Source organism: Anas acuta, chromosome 23, assembly GCF_963932015.1.
Source record: "Anas acuta chromosome 23, bAnaAcu1.1, whole genome shotgun sequence".
NCBI classification, from domain to species: domain Eukaryota; kingdom Metazoa; phylum Chordata; class Aves; order Anseriformes; family Anatidae; genus Anas; species Anas acuta.
The window spans coordinates 4344195-4364081 of record NC_089001.1 but is presented as its reverse complement, the minus strand read 5'-3'; the positions used below and the strand labels follow the sequence as shown (position 1 = coordinate 4364081).

Below are 19887 nucleotides of genomic sequence, written 5' to 3'. Positions count from 1 at the left end.
ATTCACAGGGACAGGCAGAAGCATACCACACCAGTCATCATCCAAAGCCTATGCTCCAGCTCTGAGTTGTCCAGCATTCATATTGCCATGCTGTGGTCTGACTGCAGTAATGCTGACATCGTAATGGTAATGCTGAGGACGGTAAACGTTTGCTTTACAATTGTCAGCCTGCTTAAACCCAACAAGGAGCCACGTTTCAATGTGTTTCAAGGAGCCATGCACAGCCTTGGCCTGGTTTCTTCAAGTAGTTAGTGCAGACAACTAGAATCACCCAGAGATCATATCTCAGCATCCAAGAATGGTTTAGAGAAACCTCAAGTGAATAAACTCCCTCGGTGCTTGGTAGGGGAATCAACAGTGTTACAGGACATAAGACAGAAAGAAACACATCTGTTTTCCGTCTTCCTTGCAGGTATTATAGGCTTGATTTGCAGATATAAAGTCTGTAAAAACGGGTAGAAAAACAGACCCAGAAGACTTAAATCTTATTGTTCATTTGTGTAAATTAGGAACAATTCAAGTGAAATCAATGAAGTGTGAAACAAACATAAGAAATAATCAGTACAGGACAAGCATTCTGATATTTGTTTCTTCTTTCTTCTTTCCTCGATCTTACGAAATGAAATACATTTAAAGAAGCACTGCACTTCTCTAGGGCTCATACCGCAGTGATGTGAACCTGGAACAAATTTCTTGTATGTGCATATGAAACACAAAATAAAGGTTGAAGATGGAAAACCATCTGACAATTAATGACCTACAATGACAGAGAGCTTAGGAAATGGAAAGAAGGCTGGGACCTTTGGGAAAGCTGTCTTGTACCAGTGCTGATTCCACCATCCTCTGCCCAGCGAGACCCTGATCTCAGATTCACCCTCTCCTGGAAGGGGGAAGGCAATGTGAGCCAGGGAACAGAGTGCTGGTCTAGATGTCAAAAAACTTGAGCTCTTTTCTCCCCCCTCTTGGGGGCCTGCTTACCTTCTGCAAGTCAAACCTTTCTCAATTTCTCCACTTAGAAAACAAAGATAATGATCCTGACTTTTATAAAGGTGTTTAGGAGGACAGAATGTGCAATCTAAGAGGTAGGTAGTACCTCTATAATACAAATAATGGTAGTAACAACAAGACATTTGTTTTCCTCCCTTCCTGACCTTCCTCCCACACACACCATTCATGCCAGACTCTCTCTGTGCTCTCAACTCCTGCTGCTTATCAGTTTCTAGCCAGAGACACTAACACCAAATATAAAACATTTTAACACATGTGATCTCTCTCTCCTCTCCTCCCACCATCCTTCCTCTGCAGGAGAGAATGATGGATATTTGAAATGTGCATCTCCACCTCTCTCCCCGAGCTGTGACGCTTGCTAGCAAAGAAAAGGCTGTGATGAGGCTCTAGCGCCATTGCTTACACATTTGATTGATGATGACTGTGCTGGAGACTGGGAGAAGATTGGTTTCTGGGGCTGATTGATAAAGTCTATCATGCGGCATGAAACAGTTGGAAAGAAAAATAATGGGCCATCTGATTCTTTCTAGCAGGAAATATTTAGTGAGAAAAGATTACTGAGGATTTTTCCTGATTAATTTGTAATTATAGAAACTTGCTTTTACATACGAATTTCACTGGGTATTCCTTTTGTTAAGCAAGATTGTCTGACCAGTTAATTAAGGAAAAGGTACACTTATGGAATATTAAAGGAAACCACTAACATTCCATTTAGCTGGAGTGATGAGTAGGACTGTTCAGGCGGTATTGCTTAGCAAAGGGAAGACCCAGTGAAAGATCCCATTTAAGGAGTTTGCTTTACCTGGTAGTAAAAAAAAAAACAAACAAAACAAAACAATGAATTAATGATTCAATGGAAAACAGATAATGCTGGGATTGAATTTTTTGTGGGGCTTCACCGATATTTCAGAGATCTGTTTGCTTTTTGATGCTTAAAGCACTTTGATTATTCTTTTTTAATCCTTTTTTTCTAGATTTTCTTAAGTGCCACTTGCAGTTCTGACTTTAACTTGTAGTCTAGAACAGACTGAAACAGGTAGTCTGGAGCAGGCAAGCTGTTCTTCCACAGCTAACGAAGTTACACTGCGCAGGGGACAACTGGTGTTCTTTAGTCATTCTTTAAATTTGGGACAGTAGCACATGAGGTTCTTTGATCTGACCACGGAGTAACCTCCGCTGCCTGCTGAAAGAGAACATCTACATTATGCAGATGGAAAGTGCAAGCCATCACAGAGGAAAACTGCAAATGTTGTTCTCCCTTTTAAATTTACTTTCATAATGTAAAATTCTACAGAAAGACCCTAACTGTACGCACAAACATACAATTAATTTTCCATGGGTAATGTACAAGTGATGCTCACCTAATATTGTCACCTAAAAGGTCTTCAATTGCTTTAGCAACATCCAGTCCGTTGGAGCTGCTTACAACTCATGCATGAGCTTGGCAATTATAAATGGAAATGAAATTTTCATTTTGCCTGTGAATAGGGTGAACTCTAAGCAAACAGGAACCCAGTAGCTGTGTTGCACTCACAGCCTCAGAGATGCAAAAGCAGGAGGAATTACCAAAATCAACAAAAAACTAATCTCTTTAATCCTGGGAAAATTTTAAACTAGTTTTAATAATTGATACAGTGTCAGAAGCAGCCTGAATCCATGGAGAGGAGATTAATATTAAATGAGAATGCTTCTCCATCTCTGTATGGGAAAGGATGGCAGAGTCATTAAACAAGTCCTTTGCACACCAGACTTGGCATAAGCTAGGTAAAATGCTGGTAAAATTGCTATGGTTGCTTCCTTGCTCCAGATTCATACACAATCTGACCAGTGGTGTGGTAAGAGGAGACCTGACAGCTCTGCCAATTTTGCTCTTACAGGAGATAGAAACTAGGAAATATTGGAAACAAATGCAAAGAAGATGGAAACTATCTGATAATCTGTATTAATAGTTTCCATTTGTGACCCTGAGCTTTATGGGCATTAAGGCTTGGCAGCAGCCTGTTTGCCCTCTCTCCTGCACCGCCCTGCTTCCAGCTGGCAGTTTTTGGCTTCCCTGCTCTGCCTTTTGCCATGTGCAGGGCTGAGAAGCAACCGAGACACCCGCCACGCTGGCATCCCTGCATTGCAAATCTATTGACTGTGGCTTCTGGCCAACCACTGAGAAACAATCAAAGCCGATGGCTCCAGACTGCCACATGATAGCTTCCCAGTGATGATCCTTCAACGAGATATGGTGCAGCTCTCTGCAGCTGGGCAGATCAGAGGAACTGCAATTCATTAACCTTGCCTGGGGCAAGGCTGGTAACACATGCAACCCGTAATACAAAATGGCAGGTACAGTGGAAAGCAGAGACACAACCTCAAACAGAGCATGTTCCACTGTGCTAATACTTCGCTTTTCCAGTCGTGTTAACTCCTATCAAATAAGGCATTTATGTCCATATCTACAAAGGTATTTAGATACTCCAGTGCTGCTGAATTCAGTATCAGTTTGTCACCTTTGTGAACCTGCATCTTAAGCCTTATTTCTGTACCATCATGCAGTATGCTTAATGCTGAGAAGGTCACTGTTTGTATCAAAGTTATTACATTGCTCTCTCTCCTACCAGTTACGGCACAGCTCTGTCTTCATATATGGTCCTCATCGCTGTAGTATCTGAAGCTTTTCATGCGACTTAAAAGCCAGCAGCTCTGTCTTTGTCTCTCTCTTATCTCCCATTCAGAAGCAGGATCATTATCTTCAATATACCTATAAAAATAAGTATTGTGAGATTACTTGGGGAAAAAAAAGCAGCCTCACTCTGTGATAGGTAGTAACGCCAGATCAGACTAGTGGTTACAAAATACAGCAGAAGAAAAAGAAAGAAAACATACATCACTGCACAAGTCCAGCCTGATGCTCAGGAGACATGCTGGAGCTGTGCCTTGGAGCCCTGTGCCAAATGGCTAGGTTTTGTGAGGATAGTGAGTGGCATTGTATTAAAGGTAACACTTCCTTCAGGATTTAATGTAAATAGACAGAGTTTTATTAACCTGCCCCCTGAGGTACCTAATAAGGATAACGTCAGAGAAGAGAAGCAATAAGGAAATGAGTAACAACTTACTGTATTATATATGCATGATGATAATCAATACTACTTTGCACTAAAATAGTAGTTGGCATCCAAAGATCCCCCAACATTGCAGTAAGGACTCATTCATCAACGGGCTAGTCTTGAAAGGCACTTCAGTATTATTGCATGCTTTGTTCAACGGTGAGTGAGGGGAGGGGGGCACAGAGAAAAGACAATGCTTGCCCAAGGACACATTGCTCACAATTGACAGGGTTCTGAAAAATAGCCCGAGTTCCTGTGTTCAAAGTCTCACGGTGATTAATGCCTGGTGGAGGCCATTATGCTCAAACCACTTAAACAAAGGCCATCAGCTTTTAGTCTCTGATTCCTAGAGCAAATCCAGTAATTGCGCTTTCTTTAGCGCTGGACTCTTGGAAAACTAAAGATGAATTAGATGGCAGAACAAGCCGTGTGTTAGGTCTAACGGTTGCGACCGATCACTCAGGAAAGTGTCCCTCAAAAGGGGGTTTCTCTCAGGTGGGGAGGCAATAACATCCTTTGCTTGGTATCCACACGAGGCACACAGCACAGGCAACGCAGTGATGGCAGCAGGGAGCGAGGCTGTTAGCGAGCGAGCTGGCAAACTGTAATTGCTACCCAGTGGCAATTTACAAGCACAGGCAGCCACTCTGGTAGATTTGATTTAAAATAACACCGATGCTGCTGGCCGCTGATTGACAGCCTCCTCCATCACACTTGGCAATTGCTGGGAGTCTCCGCAACCGCTTGGTTCTCGCTGCTCACCATCCATCTCTGCCACGGGAGGCTCACGGTCCGTGCACGAGGCCCCGTTGTGCCAACAGAGAAATCAGCTCCCGGTCCAGCCAGGAAACAAAGCAGAACTTGCTGCAGGTAACAGAGGCTGACGTCACTGGGAAAGTCACCAAACTGGCGCTGAAAACTTGGAAAGAGGCTGAAATTCTCCAGCAAGTGTGCTTTTGGTGCAGCTCTGCCTTCCCCCAGGGCTGCTAGGAGACCATCCCGCACACATCCATTAAGCGTGCTGTTATTACAGATGGCAGGGAGATGGAGGGTACTTGGCCCTGGGTTGCGAACGTTATTATTTCCTGATCATTAACACGGTGAGTGGCTTCTTACAAGCTGAAATATTGCAGAAAAATGTGAAATGCATAAGGAGCAGGGCACAAGTTCACTGCAAAAAAAATTTTTCACCCAGGGACTGGTTCCAGGCCACGTGGTTATGGGATGTCTTAAAGATACAAGGGCCTCTTCCATAGGCACGTGGTGTCTGCTCCATTCCCATCTCCAACACACAGCCACCAGTGCACGCTTGGTACTAGAGATCAGCTTAAGTGCTCAAATAGCTCCTCGGGGATTTACTTTCTGACTACAGAGTTTCCAGTGCTTACAGATGTACTGTCTCTGGCAATATTTGGTACTTTAGCTAAAAAGCCTGAGCTTCCAGAGTCATTTGATCACCTAAAATGCTCAGCTTGCAGGCAGAACACCCTACAGACATCAACGCTGAAGATTTAAACCTCAGCAGGTAAATATGGAAACCCTGGCTGCTGCTTTTTTTTTTTTTTTTAATTTATTTTAGGATTAGAGGCATGAGATAAAGCCCAACTCGTGATTTTTTAATACTTCAGGTTAGCAGTTCCAGTCACCTGCAAAGGTCCTTCCCACGTGGGCCCTGCTTGTTAAATGCATCAGTTAATTCTAGCTCCGGGGTATCACGCAGGGAAAGACAAAGGCTTTGAAGCAACTATGGCTCTATCCATTTTCAGCCCCAAAAAAAACCTCCTGGCTGTCCTGAAGTAGCACTGAAGTCATACCCACTGAAAATCCTGTGACTCTGATGGAAGAATAATTGCCTGCTCTCTCGGTATTAATACATCTTTGGTTTCTGGTTGGCTGCATTTGCATCTGGCTTTGCAGACTGCCTTCCCCTGAAGCATCTTTATCGGATTTGCTCAGTCTCATGACTTAGTCTGTTTTTTAAACTAAGTTCTAAATAACTAAAATAAGCCCCAGGATGGCTTAGGCTGCCCAGGTGAGACAGGGAGAATGTGGGATACAGCCCAGGCTGAGAGGAAAGGGTTGGAGCTGCTCCTCCCTCCTCGCAGGCCAGCGACGGTCCTTGAGCACAAGCAAGGCCCACGGCACAAACACTATAAATAACATTAATGGGGCACTGCTGGCGACATCAGAGCAGAAATTAGCGAGACTGGCAAGTGCAAAGCAGCAGCAAACTGAAATATTTTCACTGCGAGTGCTTTCTGGAAATGGTCTATCTCAGGCCAAGTCAGACAAGTAGGGGGGCAGAAGATTTGCCTCCACCCAGCCCGGTGGTGAGGGACGGGCGCAGCAGCCTTACTGCAGGCCAGGAGGAATACCTGGCAGCCAGAGACGACAGCAGTTCGTGTTTTAGGACAATGTGCCCTTACAGATGGCACAGGAGCAGTGGTTCCTGCGGGTATTTTTCCCTGCACTGTGATTCACACCGCGGGGTGCGTGGGAAGGAAATGAATGGTATCAGGTCTTTAAAAAGTGCAGTGTCACCACACTCCCTGCAGTGACTTCTGCTCAACAAGGTAAGCATGGCAATGCTGCCCCCAGAGTCCCAGCTCTTCATTTCCCACTGCATCTCCCGGGAGGGGACTAGCCTCATCGCTGCCTTGTGCTGCTCCACAACTAGGACATCCTATCCCACACCTTTTCACATCCAAAGGAGCTGCAGCAGCCTGCTCAGGACTTCTTTCCCTTTCTCAGCAGACACCTCCAACAAAAATCTTAGCAGCAAAACTGTTTGGCTGCCAAGGTGTCATTCTGCTGGGATTAAAATTGCTCCCGGCCTTTGGATGGGTCCTCCTGAATAATAAAGCGTATCTAATAAAACAGTCTGTTAATTTTCGAGCTAGAGCAGAAGCATGAATTGTGTAGGAAGGCTCTTGGAAGCAAACCAGGCTGCTCTGAAGTGGCCATGAGCACCTTCAGCACAGCCATGAAACAGCCAGGAAGCAAAGAAAGTGCAGACTGGGCAGGGATTGCCCCAGCAGGCTTGTGCTGACATTCCTGATGGCACTTTGCATTTTCTGGTGCCCGAGCTCTCTAGCATAAAGATAGCTCGAGTACATCCAGATGTGCTGCATGCACGGGCCCCACATGCAGTATCAGCACGGCTTTTAATAGCTCTCTGGGGAAGACAAAAGTGCTGACATCTACCTCCCTCCATCATCTGAGCTCCTCTAGGTGAGGGTGACTTGCACGTCCAGAGCCTGATACCAGTTCCTATGTCAGGCTACCGGTACAGCCCAAACAGGGCTGCCCCATCAAGGCAAACCAGGGTCAGCCATGCAGACACACAGCTTTATACCCGCACGGTGATGGCAGGCAGTGAAATTCCTTACAAAGAGTCCTGCATTGGGAGGCTGAAAGGACAGAGTGCCTGCCCTGAGGACACAGCAGCTGGGATGCCAAGAGGGCAGCAGCTGCATTCACGCCCTGTGTTTGCCTTTCAGGAAGGCTGGACACTGTTCCAAAGTCCTTGTTCTCTTCTTTGCTGGGCAAACTGACTCTACCTGCAGTGTTTGTTCCCAGCTCTTCTCTCTCCTGGTCAGTGGCAGAGGAGAGCTGGCTCTGCCCCTTCCTCCCTGCTGCTTACAACATCTGCTGAGCTGTTTGTTGAAGCCCCTGACAAGCCACCTTGCCCTTTTCTACAGTCTGAGATTGGGTCATCAAGGCTGAAGCTCCCATCTGGGGATGAAAGCCTGTTGGATGATGCTCAGAAACGGAAGGTGAGAGCACATGGTGCAACAGATAGCATCGGCAGAGTCTGACACACGCCCCAGTGAAGGGCTGTGAGGTGTCAGGGGATGCCTGATGGCAAAGAAACCAAGGTTCAAGACTTGCTATCACTGGGTCATCACAACAGCTGACACGTAGACAGAGCGGTGAGGTTCACATGTTAGCAGTAGCAACAAGGAAACGCAAGCAATCAGTTATCAACTTGCCACGCTGTGCTTGTAGTACACACCAAGCGGTACGTTTGGATTCGTACTTAGGACAGGGACTGGTTTGGAAGTCGCTCTAGCCTACATTCATAAGCATAACCCTGACTTGGAGAAAACCACACTGCAAACAGCTAGGTAGGTAATGTTGGAAAAGGAAAGAGAAGCACAAATGATTTTCTATCAGGTCAAGACTAAAATCCTGCTTGCCCGTCTCCTAGATCACTACTGCCTTGATGCTGCTTTGATGAGTGACACAGGGCCCTGAGAAGAACAAAGGTTTACTCTTGTTTCAGATAGATTCTATTTTTTTTCCCATTTAGACTAGAGATAGAACACGGATAAATTCTCAATTCTTGGCAAGCTGAGACAGATTTGGACCTAAATGTTACTTTCCAGATTCGCTGTGTTCCAACGCACTCCTTTTTGCATCTCTCAGGTCAGATGCCCCAGGTTCTGCAGCAAGCACAAGCCCTCTGTTCACAAGCTGAACAGACTTGCTTTATTTTGTTCATAGTTTTATTTTGTTCATATCCGCCTGCTGTTGTCCTTAATGCAGGATTAATGGATGCATTGCTTTGTGGTCGGTTTATTTAAATTACTGGCAGCAAACAACAGTCATAATACACTTTGTTGCAATGAAATGCAGTTTGTAGTGAAATCTATTATAGTTCAAATATAAATTAATTATAATCCCTTCTGCTGTAGTGAACCTTCATGTATAATTAACATTTACTGTAGGGGGAATAGAACAGGAAAAATCCCCATCTGAATGTTTCAATGTCAGTAATAATTTCCACATCCCTAATGTCTCTCAGAGGAAGTTATATTATAGCTTACCTGTCCCCCTGCACAGCGCAAGTCACAGCTGTCTCCAGCTGCAGCCAAAATACTCTGCTGCAGCATGAAGAAAACATGAGCAATTTCACATCATGCTGGGCTCTGGTCTCCAGGAAATATGGACAGCAGCTTTTTCACTGCATCCAGCTCAGGACTTTGGAGATAAAAGTGGTAAGAGATGGCAGCCCGGCGGGTATTGGCAACTACACCACTTCTGGTACAGATGTTAGACTCGGGAATAGTTTTTGGACCCAAGCTGCTCCAGGCCCCGTGGCACATAAAGGCTGAACTCACGTGAAAGGCAATGAGGAACCTGAAGCGCCGGGCTAGCCCTGGAAATAGCCTACGTCCTCCAGATCCCTGTGGCCCAACTTGTCGGCCCAGCAAGGAGCTCTGCACCTCCTGAACAAACTATTTCTACTGGAGCTGAGTTTGCTCAAGATGGCAAAATGCACTGCTCAAACACTGTAACAGCAGCTCCGCAATCTGCAGGCACTTCACTCAGCCTGGATCACGCGCTTCTGCCAGAAGTGGTTACTTACTGCTCCAGGACTTGTAAAGCCAGGCTGCAGGAAGGTGAGAAGAGCTCTTCTGGGAATAGACAAGGTGATGGCTCAGCGTCCAAATTTGTTCAGGGCAAGGGTCAGCATAAACACCAGGAAACTAAGGCTGGTAAATGAAAATTTGGAGCATCCTTCCCCCTCATGATGAAGCCTCCTGTTCCCAATCCCTAATGAGAGCCAATTGCTGCTGATAAATTTTACATAATAGCTTTTTGCTTGTTCTGCAAATTAAGCAGAAAAATTGCCTATTAAAGGGAAAACTGGGGCATTTCTTAAAACTTAGTGTAACCTATTTAGTTGGTTAGGTCAGACGCAGGGTGGAATCCAAAGTCTCCTTATTAATTTTCTGCAGGGAGCAGCAGTTTGTACTGCTGCAATGTCTTGCTTCAGAGCCCCAGCAAGAGCAGATTTCAGATCCACATCAAAGCTGGCTGGTACCAGAGGGGCTGTGTTAGCTCCTTGGCTGACGTGTAGGTAACTGTCCTTCGGTGCAGCACACAGCTCTCTTCTGCTGGTTGACTGGTTACCCACACAAGCTTCAGCTATGTACAAACCACCACCAAAGAGGGAAAATGCCAAGCTTGAGCCTTAGAGCCTCTCTTCAACCAGGACCTGTCACAGCAGCTCTCTGCCTCCCAGTTGTGTGCTGACCCAATCCTGCCTTTCAGCGGTCAGCTCTGTAGTGACATGGAGAGCATCAGGCTTAGTTAACCCTGGAGATAAAAAACACAACGCCTAGTAGAACTAATCTTCTGAGGGATGTGAGCACCAAATCCTGACTCGTTTCGCTTTGGGGCGTAAGATGGCACCACATTTACTTAATGCCGAGCTTGGCTGCAATCTGAAAGTGAAAGAATCCAGGCTCAGCCTCAAAACACAGTCAGATATTCAGGCCTTGTTAAAATATCCCCCCAAACCTTCCTTGCAAATCACAGTTGTACACTTACATTCCATATCACTCTCTCCCTGAATGTGTCTATATTCATTCTATGCTAACCCTGTACAACTCCCCAGCTGTGTTTGCCTCCTTCTGATCATCCCCCTGTCCTCTCACTCCCACATAATGTGCATTCATCCTTCCCCACATCCCTGCCTGCTCTGCACAGGCTCCACTCTACCTCCTTGCTCTTCCTCTTCCCCTGCAGTCCTTGCCAAGCAGGGTCACAGCTCACCGGAGACCAGCCCGGTGGACCCTGAATTCCATGCCAGGACCCATTCCCTCCTTCCCATTATTCTACCTTTGTCATTGCAAGGCTTTTTGGTGTGTTTCTTTGAAATCGGCTCTGGACTGCAGACATTTATTTGCAGTAACACTCAGAGCTACCAGGAAACAGCAAGAAGCAAGAGAAGTTTGTTGGTCAAGCTTGGCTGAAGAGAATCTGCTTGGAGGTTAGGAATAACTAAGAAGCTGCTGGTCACTCTTTTATTATCCTCTCCATCTATTAAAAGTGACACCTTCTTATGGTCTTCCTTTTAAACCATCTGCTTCATTCATCCTCTCCCCTCCTCTTAGACAAGGTAGTGGCAAACTTACAGAAACTCCAAATTGCGGGCTTGGCCATAAGTCCTTGTTACTTTCTCCTAACTGGCCCATTTGTCTTTCTCCACCCAGAGCATCACAAGACGGCCTCAGCTCCTCATGTTTAAGAGTCCATAAAACGCTCGCATCCCCTGGCAATGCAGCAATCGCCTCCAACTCAAGAACCTGTGACCAAGGAGCAGTCAGCATTACCCACCACAAAGGTCAACAGCTGATTGCTCCTTGTTCTTCCTCCACTGGTTTTGCCACTAACTGGAACTTACAGACGTCCTGTCTCTGCTGGAGCTCGTGCAGAGCACTGCCGGCTGCAATCACGAACACACCGTGCTCCACTGCATTCCTGTGCTGGCACCCATCCTGCCTGCAGGCTGCCTCCACCTCCCCACACCCCCGTTTCATCCATATGGACGAGCAAACACACAGAGATGCAACTGAACTTACTGCGGCTGGTTCTGCCTGCTCCCCTCTTACTGACTGTAGGGCCTCACAGCTCATTTATCTGCTTCTGATACAGGTCCCGTGGGCCTCGTTGGCTGCACAGGATCCCCACTTAAACCCAGGGTGTGCTTTTATTGTTCTCTGTCTGAGCTGCTGAAAGCAATCCTGACTGTCTTAGCTAACCAACAGCATCGCCCAACCAACCTCATGCTCCTGGCACGTGTGGGTCCCTTGCTTATTCTTCACCAGCTGGGAAAGAATCACCCCGGGATTTGCTCACCATCAATGCGTCTCCAACACACAAGCAACAAAAAATAAAAAATAAAGTGGGGAGCATCACAGAAGGGAAAAAATAGGGAAAATAGCAGCAAAGGTCACCAGATCTAACCTTGGTCTGCCTCAAAGAGCTGCTTGTCCTCCATAAGCAGCATCCAGAAAACACAAGAACTGTTAAATGCTATATGGACCTGCAAAAAACACAACTGAGTCCCTTCGTGCCAGTAAAGATGCAGCCACTGGCAGCTCTGGCAGCTTGCAGGTCTCCCAGGGATAAGCGCAGTGGGGACAGATATTGTTTATTCCTTTCAATTTTGGCTGAGCCTGTGCCAGTGCTCTGAAGCCTCAGAGCCTCTTCACTTTGTGTGCACACACCAATTAAGTAAGTAACCTCTGCTGGCACGAAATAACCACTGCACCTTGGAGAAAACAGTTTTAATAGATAAGGGGAGGTGTTTTTAGTAAAAAATGTGTTGATAAACTTATGCAGAGGAATACAACAGATGTGACACAACTTCACACTTTCTTCCAACCAAAGAAAAACAAATTAGAAAAACTGAAACATGCTTTGGGCATTTTTCTTTTTTAAACCAAACCTTTCTTTTGTTTCCATTACTGAGATCTTTTGTTTTAAAAATATGTCAAGTTGTAATCAGATGGATCACTTCCCCCTCTTCCACCAAAACAAGTCAATGTTTCATTCAACCCAAACCACAAATTTCCCTCTTCCTCACCTGTCCCTCACCCCTTTCCTCCCTGCTCTGGGAATGTAAAAAATGCTTCTGTTCCCCCAGAAGTGTTTTTTCTCCTTTTCAGTACATTGCTAAACATAAACACCAATGATTTACACAGCTCTGCTTCTTTTTTCTTTTATTTTTCCTAGGGAAGCCAATGCACAGCAGGGCAAACCTGTTGCAGAGTCAGAGCAAAGGCGCACAGCGTGGTCCCCTCTCCACTACCAGCTCTCTGCCTACCCCCCAGCTGCCAGCTCCTGCTCGTACCTCTGCCCTGCACCCTACATCCACTTGCCACAAACAGTGCTCTGGTTCTGAAGCCTGTTTTTGAGGCTCTGCTCATTCGTGGAGCTCCAGGAGCATAAATAGAAAAGGCTCGGTGTTCTCGGGCACGGGGTAGATAAGGTGAGCTTTCACAATTTAAAAGCAGTAGCTGTGGTTTGACAAGGTTAGAGCTAAAAGCAGAGTATTTCACTCTGATATCTCCACCTCTGGCTACACAGAGGAAGAAGACTCGCTTATTGTCATTCCCTCTTGTCCCACTCCCCAGTCCTTCTGCCCTCTGAGCTATAGGACTGATTTATACCCTCCTGAATCTGCGGCAGAGATCTGTCAAGGCATTTCTAATGCTACCTGAGCATTACCTATGCAATCATAGCAACTCACATTATATTAAGGACTACCCTACACATTAGCACTCGTTAGAGCAGCAGCCTAACCCCTGGCAGCCGGTTCTGCGGTAACACAGTGTGTTGCCACGAGTAGCCTCATATTTGTGTCACTCTGCGAATTAAAGTTTATCCGCATCATAGCCACAGACACAAAACACGGACATAAAGCAGGAACCAGAGCTTTGGAACCATCCAAAAAAATGAGATAACTACTTCACCCTGAGTTTTAATTAAAATGGGCTTAGCCACTTTATTTTATTTTATTTTTTTTTCTGACAGCCATCTCCCATTTTCTTTTTAAATACAATCTGCTCTCATTTTTCAGTGCCATCGTAGGGTTGGTGACCAAAGTACAGAAATAAAAATCACATGACTGAATTACTGCATTTTCCAAACACTTAGGATTTTATTGCCAGTAGCTAACTGCATTCACAGAACATCTGCTTTCAGTTCGTGGTGCAATCTCTATCTCAAACTGCAGCTATAACTGCTCTGGAGGAGCCCAGAGACAAGCCATAGCATTAAAGTCTGACCTACTTCCATCAAAGAATTGTTATCACCTCCTTTTCCTTTTCTCTCCTTCCATTTGCTTTGCCACTTGCCACCTTCCCTTTCCGGACCAGCTTCTGTTTGCAGAAATAGCTAACATCTACATTTACTTGGGTCTGGGAGAGCAGGATGGAGTGGAAGTTACAGGGGATGACAGGCTTGCAATAACTTCACACCTTGAAGCCACAAGTTCAAATCCACGCACGCGTAATTGAGCCCTTCTCTCTTCTGAACTTGCTGTACTGAGAGCTGTGAGGCACAGGCACTTGAAATCCTCAGGGATTTCAGTGGGAGGAAAAAAGCAGGTCAACACATCCTCGGTGTCTTTAGCCAAAACTGCCCTGTCATCGTTTTCTGAACTTTCTGGATCTCTCTATGATGAAAGGAGAATATCCCTCAATGCTGGAAGAACATTCCAGCTATTCCCTTTATTTATTTATTTTTCACTCTGCATTATGAACTAGCACATTAACTAGCACCTGGCAGCCACCTTCAGAGAGAGCAGCAAAGCCTTTTCTTTATTTAAAGGTTGTGAATGCAGAAAACAGAGCGGTGCATGCGGAAAATAGAATGGCATCTCTATATAGGATTCCTGACATGAAGAGAGAACTGGCAGTAAATAAAAGACAAGATGAGAATCAATAGCATGTGAAAGGGAGAAAAAAAGAACATAAAAGGAAGTGCAAGAACCTGGAGAGGAAAAAGGTAAAAAAAAAAAAAAAAAACAAAAAACCAACAACAAGATGACAACATTGTTTTTTTACAGAAACTAAATTTGTAGGGTCTGGGGTTTCATCCAACCCTGGCAGAAATCTATAGCATAGCTGTCACTGATTTCAGCACCCTTTGGGTCAGGTGCTCTGTTTTTTCTTGTATTTTAAATTCCTGCCCATCCTGGTGAAATAAGACATGTGATACCTTTGGAAAGGTACAACAGTAAATCCCCACTGGCCTCCCAAGATAACAATAAAGCAAAAGCAGGCTGAGCAATGCCACTGAACCAATCCCCACAACAGCAGCTAACACGTCTCGGCTCTGGGTTCTCTCCCTATCCTGACAACCTGTAGCACAACGCAGGGTCCCTTCTTCGCAGTTCACTGGGAATTGCAATTAAATGGAAGGTTTGCAATGAAAGCAAACATGGTAATGGAGTTAATTTTAGCAAACCACTAATGAGCAATACACCAGCCTCCTTTTTTACCCTTATGGCCAACCTCCTAATGTGCCTTCTCTTGCTTTATTGAAATCATTAACAACTAACCCGCTGTCCTCCTTTTGGAAAACACATTTCTTCCAGATTCTGCTCCACAGGGATCTGAAAGAGCTTTTCCAATCAACAATTCATTGAATGAAGTCTCCAGAAGTCTGCTGCTGTCCTTTCCATCCTGTGCTTGACCTTGAGCTATTTAAACCTAGATGGATTTCAACTCTGTAGTCCCACCAGCCTGCAGATTCTCCTCCCCACCCTCCACCTGGGATAAGAGGCTTTTCAGAAAGTGTTAGAGGAGGTCTGCTAAATGATGCATTGAAAAGAGCTGGAGGGAAAAACAACTTTATCATCATCCTGTGGTTCAAGCAGAAGGGGATAGGACTCCTCAGTGCTTTAAAAGAGAATGAAAAATAAAAAATCTGAGCAGAGAGCAATGCAAAAAAAGGAAAATTAATACTTTTTGATCAACTAATGAAAATGGGTTCAAGACAGCAAGGTACCAGGAGAGTCCCTGGCATGGTGTGTTTGGATGAACGCAGGCTCCATTCTAGTACAACTTTTCTTTGGAAGATGAAAGGGTAAGGGGATATCAGGAGAAAAGCTCTGTCCAGCTGCAGAGAATATGCTATGAAGGAGTGTGGGATTGAGACAAGGGAAAAGTTACTGTTCAGAATTTAGATGCACCAAGTTAAACGGCTGGAGCACCACTAGATAGCCAGGAGTGCAGTTTAGCATTTCTGATACGGATTCTGCTGCAGATTTTTATAGTAGATGCAAGACGGAACAAACGCAATAGCTCCTGAGTGCTGTATATCCTCACAGCTGCTCAGTCTCCAAGCAGCTGCAGGAATTTCAGTCGTGGTACAGGTATGCTGGCAGAACTCCACGGGAAGGGGCTATACATGTTTTCATTATTTGGTCTGAACCAGTGAGTGACTTTCACAAATGCTATCACATTCCTCCAAAACTACTGTTTCTGCCAAAACACTGCTAGAAGAGTAATTTGTCCACAAACCATCAACACCAGAAAATTTGCTAATTGCCCCCTGCAAGGTCACGCTGCCAACTGGACTCTATTAACGTGCGACAGAAGGTCACAGAAAGCAGAAGCCAGAAAAGCTGTTCCATTTGCTTGCATTAAGGATCACGATTTGCCTAACCCTGTGCAATAGATCAGAGGAGAGGGAGAGGAGAAACAAGAAAAACCTTCCCAGCAGCAGCATCTTCCCCTGCTGAGCAGTTGTCCCCTCTAGCCTCAGAAGCATGAGGATGCATTATTTAACAGAGTCAGACCAGGTTTTCTCAGGGGGGCAAGACCCCTTACTTCGGAGATCTCCCAAGTACTCATTTATTCAGATCTTTAACCTTCTGGAATGAAAATGAGCAGAAGAACAGATTCTGCTCCCGTAGCACCCTGCATCTGGAGCTATTCCTTTGCTTTAGAGATCTCCAGAATTACACTCAAGTATTCAGGGAAATTCCAAAATAATGTGCTACCCTACCTCCAGCCCTCCTTCAGGAGATGCTGGGTTACATTGTTTGGGTACACTTCTGTATTTGATGACTAATTAAATAATAACATATTAAAAGCCAAAGGTAATAACTGTACATGAAATTATGAAAGTACAGTGCTGGAAATATTAAGTCAAGCAAGCAATGCCATCACACACCCGCCTTCTTATTCCCCTCCTAAAAACCTAATTATTTTAAACTGTACTTAGTTGGGCTGAAAATTGATGGAACTAACAAATTTCTAGAGCTAGCACAGGCAGAAGCATCCTACCATACAACTGAACACGACTATAGCTCAGCAGTATGACAGGTTACAAATCCCTGTACAGCTGTGCCTCTGAATCACATCCTGCCACAGCATGGTCACTCCACAAAGCTTTGCCCACATACTACAGTTTTTGTCTGCAAGTGTCCTGCTGGCTCCGAAGCCCTTTCAGAGCTCTGCCCACCCAGCCCACACCTTCCCATCAGGATAATATTTGCCTCTTGGTCGTTGCTGTATCTCCTGATACATTGCTAATTAAGTTCCTCTCCACACCTGTTTTCTGGCTCACTCATGTTCCTTGGGTGCCAACGCTGTTCTAGCACAAGGCATCAAAACAGCCAGGCAGTTCCAAGCAGCATTTTCTTGGTTTCCCAATCTTTTCTTGTGCTGTGCATTTATGTACATTCATCAGGCTTTTCATCTATCTCCCATTCTTTAAAAACCATATACCAACCGCTGCCTAATGGACTGATGTTTGCATCGTTTCACCTTGTCCAAGGGCTGTTTTCTGGTCAGCCATGCAGGCAAGCCTCCTCCACACAGGCATTTCTCCTGCCACCAGGTATTTATTCACAAAACCATGGGCTCAGAGGTGGTGACTTTGTTTCGTAAGTGAGAAACAACACACCTTGCTCCATCACATTGCTGCATGCACCCAGAGGAGCAGAAACAGAAAATTTCTACCTCTAACACTTCTGATCAGAGGCTTGTATGTATTTGTAGATATCCAACAGCACTATTGGACAAGCTTTGTTAACAACAATGCGACATATCATAATATTTCCTGAAAAAGACCTTCATGTCTCCTCATACTGTGCAGGGACTACCAAGGGGATATGCCAGGCTCAGTGTATGCACCCCTCAGACCACTTCCACCCACAGAGCCCCGGCCCCAAAATCCCAGAGCTCTTACCAGGGTCTCCCGAACTCCTCCTGCATCTCCATGCTGCCACCCCACGGAAAAGCCGCCCTCGGCCTTCCTCAGGGGCGGTGACTTCTGAGAGAAAACGAAGGCCTGGGCGTCGCCGTGTGGTAAAAAAAAACACCCCAAAACTCAAGGAGGTATTATTATTATCATTCTTTTTCCCCTAAAAGTCATCACATTGTCCTTCCCAAGCTGGCAAGGAACTGTTGCCGTGCAGGGAGCCGGGCACATGCTGTCTCCCCCTCTTTGACGCCTTCACCATGTGCTTCCCTCCTCCTCCAGCCGTGCGCGCACCCTGTTTAAGGCTTAAAATGGCGGCCGCGTAGGGCCTGAGGCTCCTGGGTGCAGGGGAGAGAAAAAAGCAGGTTGAAAGATCAACTCTGCCCTCTTGGGACGGTGCTGGTGAGTGTGGGGGCTTCCCTCAGCTGTGTGCTCCCTTGCCCTCATGGTCCCTTGGCCTTCATGTGCTCCTCCCTGAGGTGGGGTCGCCTCTCCGCTGCGGGGCTGCCCTCGTGGGGTGGGAAGTGCTGGGGAAATAAGGGTGCTGGGAGAGAAATAAGGGTGCTGGGAGAGAAATAAGGGTGCTGTGGGGGTGCCCGATAGAGGTGGCATGCCAGAAGCAGAGGTGGCTGGAGCTATCAATCACACTCCTGTTTCTAATCAGCAGCACCCCGGCTGGTGAACAAATAGCAACTCATTTGCAAAGCTTTTGCTCCTTTCTCTCATTAGCATAAGTATTGTTTTCCATTATCCATGGTGATTCACATTAAACTAATGCAAATTCATCTGTCATCTGAGCATATCTGAGTAAAGGGCAACTGTGAATTCAATTAGTGACTATTTGCCCCTATCCTACTAGGATACTGAAGGTGTACAGTGCTGTGTGGGAGCTGCCTGATGTGTTGCTTGGATCCTGGCTGACCTTACTGTAGTAGAAGCAGACTTGCATTTGTTTGCTACATCAGATTTGAACTTGTAGATATTGATAACATCAGTAATTCTGGCTTCAAAGGTAAACTTAAGCTTTTACTGCAGTTCCTCACCACATGATAAATGGTGTTTTTTATCCTCACTCCACCATTTTATGAAGTGACAATTCGCCCAGTAGTTTGAAATCCATTGCTGTTTGTTGTTTCCTTGGATGATTATAAGGGAGTTTAGTACTCCTGGGTATTTTCTTGAATTTGATGTAGTCAGAGGAGAGAACTAGCCATAAGCCAAGCTCTTTTTCATGTGCTTCACGGACATCCAGTTTCATGTAATATTCTTGCAACAGTAGAAACCTTGTCCTGGAAAAAAAAAAAAAAATCTGTATTGTAGGTAATGCTCTTGCACAATATTTGTTCTATACTGTAATTCTTTTTGTTTCATCCAGGAGAGGTGCATTTGCTGGCAGGTTGTTGCTGTGGTCCTTTCAGTAGTGTTTGCTTGCCTGTGTTGTAGAGTACACCCATTCTTCCTCTAGAAAGAGGAATTCAAAATCCAGATAGTACTTAATTGAGTTCTGAGAGATCCTACCAGAAAAGTGCTGCTGAAATACATTATCAGTTCATATTATTCCATGGGGAGAAGGTGATGGCAGGGGAGTTTCCTGATGCTTCTCCTTCTGGATGCTCTGAATCAGATGGGATGGGAGCTGTACGAATAAACAAAAAGTCCACAAGGTACTTGCCTGCACCACAACCACCCAGGCTATAATTCTCTGGGGTGCATACACTATAAATTCCTTTCACTGCTGGCATGTTAATGGCACTTGGGGAGATGTCACTTCAAAACTAAAATGAGCAATGACACACCAAGCAGCAGAAGGTAAATGGCTTTTAACTGGATAACATGTCAGTTAAAGGCTAAATTATTTCCCTGCTGTCACTTCCCTTTACTATGTCGGCTGGTGTTATTGGCCATTACTGACAATGGTCGAGAGAAATGATGCCCTTGGCCCTGGGGCATGCTGATTACCTTTGTAGGTATCTGTTTATGGTAAAATAATAGGCAGACAGAGTTGAAACAAACTTATTTTCTCTAAGATACATAGAAGTGACTTGTATAAAGAGGTATCACCACTTACATGACAGTATTTCACTAGTGACCAGATGCTTGTGGTGTCTTTCAGACAGATTTGCCATGAAAGGAAGCTTTCCCCAGGGTGGTGAATGTTTCTGGACAACGGTCATTGTTTGGGTCTTCTAGCTCATGAAGAAAACTTAAGGTCTCAACATAAGTCTGTATTGGTCTATGACTCCTACAGGAATTAGGCTCTGGGGACAAGATG

General features: G+C 45.3%; 1 long non-coding RNA gene across 1 annotated transcript; it reads right to left on the bottom strand.

The window, feature by feature from the left end:
* Positions 1 to 478: 478 nt before the first annotated feature.
* On the bottom strand, positions 479 to 18899 carry LOC137843800 (uncharacterized). The gene is made up of 2 exons (XR_011089699.1): positions 17604 to 18899; positions 479 to 3757 (listed from the first exon to the last, which is right to left on the bottom strand). It is a non-coding gene; the product is annotated as an uncharacterized lncRNA (long non-coding RNA).
* Between the last annotated feature and the right edge of the window lie 988 nt (positions 18900 to 19887).